Source organism: Vicugna pacos, chromosome 32, assembly GCF_048564905.1.
Source record: "Vicugna pacos chromosome 32, VicPac4, whole genome shotgun sequence".
Taxonomy (NCBI): Eukaryota; Metazoa; Chordata; class Mammalia; order Artiodactyla; family Camelidae; genus Vicugna; species Vicugna pacos.
The window spans coordinates 17,956,429-17,968,159 of record NC_133018.1 but is presented as its reverse complement, the minus strand read 5'-3'; positions in this window follow the sequence as shown (position 1 = coordinate 17,968,159).

Genomic DNA, 11,731 nt, shown 5'->3' with positions numbered 1-11,731 from the left:
TAGGCCGCGCGGGAGGGGGCGGGCCAGGACTCAGGAAAGAGGCGGAGCCAGAGCGCGGGAAGGGGGAGGAGACGGTTGAGAGTAACTGCGATCGCGCGCGGAATCCTTCCGCCAAATTGGCCGAGTAAATAGGCCCCCTGGCGGGAGCGTGAGTTGCAAAGTTGCACGCGGGATGTGGGGAGTGTGCAACTACGTGCCGGAGGACTGCGGCCTCCGTGGGACGCTAGGCAGTGGGGCTAGAAGTTTTCAGACCTTGCCCATGGAGAGCATTTGAGGGCCCTGGAATTCCCCCTTGAGATAAATCTGGAGAGGAGGTCAAGAGGGAGAATAATAAAGAGAAGTAGGTTGATGTTTTTGGATTCAGATTTACTGGGATTTGCGGGGAAGGGAAGAGTTTATTTGATGACTAATAAAAAAAGTCTCCTCCCAGATAAGTAAAAATGTTAACAGGTTATTCATTCTGAGTGGCGGAAATATGGTTATTTTTATGTACTTTTTTTTTTTTGTGCACTCTGTAACTTACATTTGGGGAAAATTTTGTTTTAATCCACCCTTGAAAAAATTTCATTATCCCTATCTTTGGCTTATCTTTCTTGAACTTGGGAAGTTACATAAGTATAGGAACGGTTACTCTGATTCCAGCCAGAAGGTGAGCGAGTGTGCAGCAGATAAAGGGAGAATTTGCAGATTGGAGCTCGAAGCTCGAGGCCAGAGGAGCTTAGCGAGTTTGCACTCTCGGGCATTGCAGGGGTGAAGTCCTGGGTTCTGCAGACACCCCAGGAAACTTCGGCCCATTTCCCTCGGCTTCCCAGTCTCTCCCAAGTACATCTCTCTTCAGGAGGCCCCAAAATGTGCCACCTCTGGGGACTACATGTCGCCTTTAGCTGAGTTTGAAAGTGCAGCCTACACTCAGCAAACACATCTGCTCTCTTGGATCCTGACCTTTTCACTTAAAAGCTTTTTCCTGCAGCACTTTACAGTTTGCAAAACCCTTTGCCTCCCTCCTCACCCCAGATAAATTAATTTTGTTTCTCAAGGCATACAGGATGCATGAATTCCCATGCCGAAATGCCATCGTGTTGATTTGGCCACCCGAGCATTCAATCTCAGAAGTGGTGTCCTCCCAGGGCCCAAGAAGTGGTGGGGCCCAGGCTCATGGTGGCAGCCAGGCTCCTTGCAGGGGACCTGTGGCCTCCCTGCTGCTGGCATGGGGACTTCAAGATTTCAGAGCTCCCCTGTTTGGCTCAGCTGCCCACTCCACTGTCCCCAGTCACCAACTCACTCTCCCATGTTGTAGCTCTGTTCACTAGAACAGATGACACAAGTGTCATTTGTCAGTCCAGGGCACAAAGCCCAGTGGGTAACAGTAGGATGCCCGGCTCTGTTGTGAACAACTGTCTGTCAAGGTCAGGGTGGCTCTCCCCGGAGTCCACTAGACTTTGGGCTCCTTCAAGGCGCATCATGGCAGTGGCAATTAGAGCAGGAATGTGAAAGACAGCGATTCACTCATCAGACAAATATTTATGGAGCACCTACTCTGTGCCAGGCATTGTTCCAGGCAGAGAAACACGTAAGCAAGAAAGACAAGGCCCTTCTCTCATGGAGAGTCATCTAGTCAGCCAGACAGACAAAAAACAAAGACGCAAATAAAAATATCAGCTTCTGATAAGTGCTCGTGGAGGGAAAAAACAAACACTGCACTCATTTTCTCTGTGCCAAAAATTATCTCACTGAAGCCCCAAGACAGTCCTAGGAATTATGGACTATTCCTGTCAATCACACCCATTTTGCAGATGAAGTGAGACGCAGAGAAGGCTAGGTTGTTTGCCGAAGGTAACATAGCTAGTAAGTTACAGTCAGGTCTGTAACTCAGGACAGAGAGAAACCAAAGCCCTTGTTCACATTTAATAAGTTCCTACGGTGACTACCAGTGCCTAGCACAACTGTGGCACATACTAGGCACATAACAAATGTGGGACCCAATGGAATGGTCTAAAGGGGTCTTTACGTACAATGAGAGCACCATGATTTTCCGTATACAAAGAAGCAGATGTGTTAATATCTGCTGACATCAGGGCTGGAGGAGGACTTCAGACTGGACGGAGACATGAGGAGGGCCTCGTCACATGCCGTTCTCTGCTGGGCAACTCCCCTCCAGAGTCCAGTTTCGCTGGGACGTGTCTAAGAGAGTTGGCTCTAAGCCTGAGAGTGGCATGAGCTCACAGGGTAGGCCTGAACGGCTCCCGGAAAACAGAAAACGGCTCTAGGAGGAAAGAATGAATCCCCTATTGGCCTTTTTTCTGCCATTGTCAACACTTGTGTCCTCCCTAGGGACAAGCAGACAAACATTTACTTGCAGGATAACTGTTCCAATAGCTGGAGTATCCCTTCCCCCTTCTAGTTTGCCTATCTGTAAAGTGAGGAGAAGGATTAAAATGTACTTTTTGAACTGTATTCCTTGGGTCCACAGAGCTTTCTTAGGGGCCTGAAGATGATGGGGTTCTGGTCCTCAAATCCTTGAATCAACTGACGCAAAACCATGGCACACAGTAAGCACTCAACCAAAATGAGCTATTATCATTGTTATCTGCTTTAGACATTGAGTGTCCATGTAAGATTTCAGGAGAGGACTGTAGCCAAAATATTTGAAAAGCAGTATTTCTAAGGATACTTTAGACTTTGAGGGTGAATCCCAGTGCCTAAAGGCTGATGTGAGAGAATTAACCCAGGTGGGTAGGGACTGTGGTACACTGAGATGTGCACACCCTGTCAAAGGAGTGGCCACTTTCCACCTCTAGGCCATTGGCGACCCTGTGGGAGACTGGGACCCAGTGTGGGCAGAACCTCTCAGTTTTCAGGAAAACTTGGGCATCTGGAGTTTTATGTGAAATGTTCCAATTTTTAAAAGTTGGTCGTGGTGAGAAAGAATAGGGAAATGAATATATGTATATTCAGGCATGACTGAAAAATTGTTCTGTACACCAGAAATCGACATAACATTGTAAACTGACTATAAGTCAACTTAAAAAAAAAGTTGGTCATGAACTCAGATTCCTCTAAAACGCTGCGTGAGGCTGACAACGTGTATCCATGGACCACAATTGTCCCTAGGCCAACAATTTGGAATTCTGTTCTAGGAGGTTGGGGATGAACTCCTCCCACTCCCTTCCCCCAATTTAAGGAGCATTCAAGTTATTGTTAAATGATTCAAAGAAATGTTGTTGATGAGGTTTGCCAGCAAATCTGGACCTGCCTGGATATTCTGGAGATTTTGTGCAAAGTAGGGAACAATAGGAAGACATACGGGTGAAAGTACTTTGACAAAGTTCACAGCTTTATTTCAATGTCCTGTGGTATTACCCGCAGCCACTGGTATTTTTTTTGGCAAATGTTTATTGAGGCCTTACTCCGTATGAGAAGCTGGGGACATAGCAGTGAGCAAAGCCGCCCAGTCTCTGTCCTCATGGGACTCCCAGTCTACTGGAGGTGACAGACAGGAACAGAGAAACCACTGAAGAGGCTAATTTCAGAGGGTCGTGAGTTTTGTGAGAGAATTAGAAGGGGTCATGTGACCACACAGGAGAGGGACTCTGAGGATTTGTCATTTGGATCAAAATCTGAAGGATGAGTAAGAGAAAGTTATGGGAAGAACTGCACTGGGGAAGAGTATTCCCAACAGAGGGAAATCGCAAGTGCAAAGGCCCTGAGGCAGGAACAATCTTCCAGTGGTGGAGGAATGGGAAGAAGACCAGAGTGGCTGGAGTGCAGACTAAGAGAGGGAGAGTGTTAGGTGGGGAAGTTGAAGAAATGGGCAAAGGCCAGATCACTCAGGGCCTCGTCAGCCACAGGAAGACATTTGGATTTTATTCTAAGCTGAATGGGAAATCACTAGGTTTTAGGCCAAGGAGTAACATGATCTGATTCTTTTTTAAACAAGTTTTTATTTTGAAATAATTCTAGATTTACTGAGAAGTTGCAAAAATAGTATAAAGATTTCCCATATACCTTTCACTCAGTTTCCCCTTAATATTAACATCTTATGCAACCATGGCATTACTCTTAATTTTTCAAGACTTAAGTCATAAATGGTGCATCAGGAGGCTGGGAGTATAGCTCAGTGGTAGGGCACATGCACAAGGTCCTGGGTTCAATCCCTAGTACTAACAACAACAAAAAAGAAATGTTAGATCATAAAATATCACATAACGTCAGAGAGCATCTTCTGCTAAATAAGATCAGATTTCATTTTTTAGAGATCCCTTTGGTGTCTGTGAGGAAAATGGACAATAGGTAGGAGGAGTGGAAGACTGTAAAGTCAGGGAGGGATCTGATGAAAAATGTGGCATCACTGATTCAGTTTCCTCATCTGCAAAATGGGGACAGTATCACCCATCTCAGAAGGTGGTTGTGAGACTATACCTTCCAGTGTAACTGGGGAGAGCATAGTAATAATGAGGAGGAGAAGGAGGAGGAGGATGATAGCTAGCATTTATTGAGTGCTTACTGTGTACCATTCTCTGCGCTTAAGGCCTTTCATGCATGATCAGGAGAGCACATTCTTTGGGATGTTTCCAAAAGCCTTCTTTGAAAAGGGGGGATCCAGATGGGTCTTTCAAACCATCCTTGGTCCTCATGGAATCTGTGTTGATGTTGGGTGTTGTCTGTCTGAGAAGGCCCCCAAAATATTCCCATCTGGACTTACCCAACAGAAATTAGGATCATTATCGCCTTGCTAAATGTTCTTTAGCTTCACAAAATGACTCACTCCTTGGTCAGGAAAGCAGCACGTTGTCCCAGTATCTGGAGGGTGGATTACACGGTCGTTTGCAACTAAGTCTGGCGAAGGGAGGCTCATTTTAGAGCAGAGCCTCTCAACCTGGGCCCTGCTGACATTTGGCGCCACCTCATTCTCGGTTGTGGGGCTGTCCTGTGCATCTAGGATGTTCGGTAGCACCCTGACCTCTACTCACTAGAAGCCAGAAGCATCCCCTCTTCCCCAATATTCATTCAAACATGTTTCCAGGCACCACCAAAAATGTCCCCTGGAAGGTCAAAATCACCCTCCCACTCTTTGATGAGAACCTTTGCAGCATCTGGGGCCTATGACAAGTTGTTTGAAGTTGTTTTGTCCTTCTTTCAGAAGAGCATGTGTTCAGTGCTTTGCCAGGGTAACTCAACTACTAATGCTAATAGCCACCATTTATTCAGAGTTTACTATGTTCTAGGCATCGACCTAACCCTTGCTTTACATATCTTCCATCTTTATTCCTGCTTAATGCATAGGGTAGGTCATTATTATCCATATAAATGGAGAAAACAAGGTTCAGAGAGGTGACTTTCCAAAGACATACAATTAAGAAGTGACAGAGCCTGGATTTGAACCCAGATTTGTCCAACTCTAGAGGCCATGCCCTTCAACCTCTCTGTCATGCTGAGCCTCTGAAGCCAGGGGTGTTAGAAAATCATGTGGTGATCACAATACATAAAATAGAGAAACAACAAAGACCTACTGTAGAGCACAGGGAACTATACTCAATATCTGCTAATAACCCATCGTGGAAAAGAATCTGAAAAAGAGTATATATGTGTATGTATAACTGAATCACTTTGCTGTACACTTGAAACTAACACAATATAAATCAGCTATACTTCAATAAAAATAAAAATCGAAAGAAAATCATGGGGAAAAATACTTTATAAACAATGAAGTGCCATGCTGGTATCAAGTAGCAGAAACAGCATGGAGAGAAGTTATTCTGGACTCACAGATTGGAAAAGCCAAATTCTAGTGCAGAGTCCACACATGACTCACCGTGTGGCCTTGAGCAAGTCACTAACTCGACTTAGTAGGTGAAACAGGCTTAATACGCCCAGCCCCGCCTTCTCCCACCACAGGCGAGATGGCAATTTGAGCAATGATGGCATCGTGCAGGCACGTGCTGGGAGCTGTGCATCTGTGTTCTTTTTAATTTCCTCCTCAATAATTCTAGGAGGCACAAGCCTTCCCCCTCCCACCTTTTTGAATTGAGATGAAATTCATACAACATGAAACTAACCATTTTACATTGTACAATTCAGTGGTGTTTAGTACATTCACAGTGTTATGCAAGCAACACCTCTATCTAGTTCCAAATCATTTTCATCACGCACCTGAAGAAACCCCGTACCTATAAGCAGTTACTCCCTGTCCCTCCTTCCTCCCAGCTCCTGGCACCACCCATCTGTTTCCTGTCTCTGGCTTTGTCTGACCTGGATATTTCTAGTAGAATCATACACTATGTGACCTTTTGTGCCTGCTTTCTTTCACTTAGCATTATGTTTTGGAGGTTCATCAACATTGTAGCACGTGTCAGTACTTCACTCCTTTTTATGGCTGAATCATATTCCGTTGTATGGAGAGACCGCACTTTGTTTATCCATTTATTTGTTGATGGACGTTTGGGTTGACACAGCCCTTTTATTCAGATGAGGGACGTGAGACCCAGCAAAGATAAATGACTTCACCCACATCACAGGGGAAATCGACAAGCTGGCAGCTCTGGATTTTAAACGACAAAACCCAAACTTTTACCTGTCTTATCTATAGTGGAAATTTCCTAACTCTGGTTGATGATGAAAACATTTTTAATGAACTGTTTAAAGCTTAGAGCAAAGCTTGGATTACCCCATTTACACTCCAGAGTTAAAAAATGCTAACATTTGGGCATATTTGATGTAGACTTTTCTTAGTAACAAAGAAATAAAGTATTATACCTGAGACCCCCTTTAAACCCCTTTTCCATTCTACTCACTTCCTCTCCCCTTCCCTAGCACAGCTGGCCTGAGATTGTTGTATGGGGGATCGCGTTTTGTTTTGTTTTGTTTTTTAAATCAGTTTACAAACTATAAACAAACTAAAAATCAACAAGGAACTACAACAATCTTACCCCTCCCCCAGTGGGTGGGGCAAATGGAATGCATTTTTATAAAGCCAGATTTATTCCATTAAAAAGACTGTGAGAGAAACGCTTTCCAATTTTACTTATATTAAAACATCCTTCCTAAAATGAAATGGTGCTGATAGTGACAGATAGCTATTTTTTGTAATGTTCCATTTGGCAAAAGGAAAAAAATCCAATAATGGGAAGATGGGAAAATAACTTGTGGCATGTTTATGTAGAGATGGAAGTGCATGAAACCAAGCTACATGTATCAATATGGTTGCATCTGGAAGCAAATGTCAAGTGAACAAAAGCCAGCTGGGGAAGGATTAGGACTGTACCATACTATTTACATAAAAGTTAAAATGACGTAATATATCATACATTTAGGACAGTGTTTTTCAAACTTTGGTGGGGGGGCCACAGTGTGCTGTGAAAAAGATATTTAATGTCTCAACCGAGTACACATATATACAGATGTAAAGCTTGAACAGAAATTTCACCAGACATACTCCAATTATTTTTTAATCCTATCCTATCCTTATTATTAAAATGCTGGTTGTGACTCTCTACATAGATTTCATAATCTACTAAAGGGTAGCAACCAGCAGTTTGAAACATACCAATTTAGGAATATACCCCATACAGTAGAAGTATAAAGACACACGAGAAAGACACATAAGACTTTTGGGAAAGTGTTTCCATGCAGTGAAAATACAAAGACACATTTACGAAACACATTATATTTAGGAGGAAAGGAGAAAGGAAGAGATTGGGTAGGGAGACACAGGAGGCACAGTTTTCTTTCTAATATTCTGTTTCCTATATTGGAAGGTGGTCGGGTGGGAGTTCGTTGTATTACGTGTTTAAAATCAACTTCATTGGGATACAACTTACATGCGATAAAACACACCCATTTTAAGTGTGTAGTTCAGTGAATTTTGACCAGTGAATACACTCATGTAACCACCTCCCCAATAAGATAGAGAACACTTCCATCACCCCCAAAATTTCCTCTACACCGTTTGGTAGTCAGTCTCCCTCTACCCCCAAGTCCCAGTCCCAGGCAACGACTGATTTCCTATCTGCAATGATAGATTAGACTGGTCTTTTCTAGAGTTTTGGATAAATGGAATCATGCAGAGTGGGCTCTTTTTGTGTCTGGTTTCTTCCCCTCAACATAATGTTTTTAAGATTCGTACATATTGTGTATGTCAGTAATCCATTTCTTTTTATTTCTGAATAATATGGATAGTATGACTAGATAACAATAAGTTTATCTATTCACTTGTTGACAGGCATTTGGGTGGTTTCCAGTTTTTGGAAAATGTTTGGATCATTTTTATGTCTGAGATGGTTTAAAATAAAACATACACAATTTGAGATCGTTCCAAAATAATAAGAAAAGGGAACCACAAAAAACAAACAAAAAATAATAAATGTACTCTATGACACCCCCTGCCACTCCTCCCCCATATTATTCTGTGGATTTTTGTGGGGTCACATCCCCAGATCAAGGCTTCCTTGCCAGGACTCTGGAAAACCACTGAAAGCTGCCCGCAGCGGAAGTTGACGATAGGCCACTGGGCAGAGAAATCATCGGCCCCTAGAGACCATCTTGGTTTCTGTTCTGACCTGGCCTTTTCTCCCAGGAAATCGATCGATCGCAATAAAGTGGCTGATGGCTTGGCTTAGAAGCCTTCTGGGGATCTCGGATCTGCGGATCTGCATGGTCTGGAATGCCCAGCGCTCCAGCTCCCTTGCTGAGGCTGTGAGGCACAGTGAGGGGTTCTTGAAATGTTTTCCACCAGTACTTCCCATCTGCCCACACACTGGCCCCCACCCAGCTCAGCAGGAAAGCTCTGTCCAGATTTCCAGGCCCTCCAGAGCCAAACCAGAGCAGCCTCCCAGGGCGGGGCCTGACTCAGAGTAAATTGTCTTTTGTTGCCTGTGAGTGCTTCAAACCTCATCTCTTTATAGTCCTGAAATTACAGTAAAGCTGGGGCCTTAGAGCTAGCTGGGAAAGGAAAGCTCACCCTAGGGAGGGCAGAGGGGTTGCGTGTGGGCTCAGAGCAGCCAGCTCTGCGCTGCTGGCTGTCCCCACTTTGGGTTCACCTCCAAAGGCCATTCTCTGCCACTTCCAAATCTGTTCCATCGGGTATTTGCCTGTTACCTGGAATCAAACTCCAGCCCCCTCCCCTGAGTAGCTGAGTAGCCTCGGGCAAGTGACAGCTCTAGGCCTCCGTTTTGTGAAGTGAAGATAGTGCAGGATTGAATGAAATAGTGTATGTGGACTGCTAAGCGTGGAACCTGAAATATTATGTAGCAGGCTGTATTTTCTAAAATTGGTCATGACAATATTTCCGGTCCCACTTGCTCTTCTAGAACCTTTACCACTCACTTATCAAGAGATGAAATCTAGGTGCCCCCCCCGCCCCTACCCTTGAGTCTGGATGGAACTCTATAGGGGAAGTGATGCCATGTGGCTTCCGAGGCTGGGTCTTAAAAGATAATATATACCATCCCATTGTCTCCTGGCCTGAAATACGTCAGACAGAGAAAGACAAATCCTGTATGTTCTCACTTATATGCTGAATCTAAAAAAGCCTAACTCATAGAAATAGAAGGCAGAATGGTGGTTGCCAGGGGCTGGGGGTAGGGGATGGGGACATGTTGGTCAAAGGGGACAAACTCCCAGCTATGCGATGGATATGACCTGGGACTCCGATGCAGAGCATGGTGACTATAATCAACAATACTACACTACATACTTGAAAGTTGTTAAGAGTAGATCTTACATGCTATCACCACACATATACAAAGTTGTAATTATGTGAAGGGATGAAAGCATTAACTAATCTAACTGTGGTACTCATTTTACAATAGTCACATATATCCCTCTAATCATCACATTGTACACCTTAGATTTACATATGTTCCAGGTCAATAACATCTCCATAAAGCTGGGGAGAAAAAGTAGTATTGCTTCCCCCAGCACTCTCGCTTGGGTCACTGGTTCTGGGAACCCTGCCTCCGTGCTGTGAGGAAGCTAAGGCCACATGCAGAGGGTCCCAGTAGTGTTCCCAGTAGTGCAGCCCTAGGTGAGGTCCCAGTTAACAGGTAGCATTATCTCTCAGACACGCAAGTGAGGAGTTTTCAGAAGATCTCAGCATCAAGCAGTCCTGCCAGCCCCCTTCCCTCCACTCCTGAGCAAAGATGAGCTGTTCCCACAGAGCCCTTCCCAAATCACAGATTTGTCAGCTAAAGAAATGACTGTTCTTGTTTTAAGCCACTAAGTTTGGGGTGTTTTGTTATGCAGCAATGGATAACCAGAACACAGAAGAGCCACAATAGACGCTGGTGTATCTTTATTGCCGTCTCTTTTGCTCACACTCCACACCCCCCATTAACAGCAAATCCAAACATGTCCCAAATCCAACCCTTTCAAGTTCAAGCCACCATCACCTCTGGCCTGGAGGACTTAAAGTAAACTGTTTCTACTCTTGTCTTCCTTCCGTCTCTTCTCCACCCAGCAGGCAGGAACCAGCTCTTAGCAACAGGAATATGATCATGTCACTCTCAGCTCTGAAGACTCCAATGGCTTCCTGTCAAACTTGGAATAAAATCCAAACCCCTGACTGTGGCCCATGGCAAGCAGTGGTGTGCTGGTAAGCCAGTTCTCAAAAACAAAATACAAAAAACAAAAACAAAAACAAACCCAGCCCTGAGGTATAGCCTTTGCCAGTTTTCATGGTTCTAAATACTCTCACCATGATCAATTTCAAGCTACCAAGGCAACATCACCCAGCTCTTGGGAGTCACATGAACGAGCCTGGGGCATACCATGGCTGCGAGACCCTGCATCACATCTCAAGCTTCAGACTCCACCACCTCCCCACCTTGCCACTGGCAGCTACTCTGGCCTCCTTGCTGTGCCTCAAAACTGCCAAGCACATACCCATCTTGAAACAGTTCCTTGGACAGAAATGCTTTACCCCAGATATTTGCTCCCCCACTTCCTTCAAGTCTCTGTTCAGCCATCACCTTGTCAGAGGCCTTCCCTGACTACCGTGGCTAAAATAGCTCCCTCTCCCCAGTGCCTCCATCACCCTTTCTCCCCTTACCTTGTTCTGTTTTTCTCCATGTCACTTTTCGTTATCTGCCACTGTATTATGTCATTGTCCATTTTCTGTCTCCTGTGTGGGTAGGGATTTGTCTGCTTGATTCACTGCTATATTCCCAGGGCCTAGCACATCCAAGATGCTCAGTAGAACTTTGTCGAATAAATAAATTGAAGCCATTGTTAACAGAGAAGAACAAAACTGACTCCATGTTGGATCTAGTCCCTTAGCTCCAACCCTTGTGCTCTGTGCTTAGTCCTGCTGGCTCTGTATCTTCTATAAAATAATGTTGCCTAGAGCCTGAAATATACAGGACAGCCCATGCTCAAAGCTCTGACTTTTAAAGGTCTAACTTTTTTTTAAAATTCATGTAGAGATAAAAAGTTGTAGAACAGAGAATAACATTTGTCTTGTTGGAGGTTTATAGGAACATTGTGACCAGATCTACCTGAGCAGCTGCAAGAAAAAAAGATTTCTGTTTGCAACAACCGGCATCCCATATGGCAGAGCAGCCTTCTGTCTGGCCCAGGAGTGTCCATCACTACAGGGTAAGAAAGCAGGCCTGGGACACTCTGGCCTCCCTGCTCTACAGGCTAAGGAAGGAATAGCACCAACAGGATTCTTAGGGCTTGAAAAGCCTTGCTTATTTTGATGATAGGAATGGAGGTGAGGAACAAATGGCTCTTCACT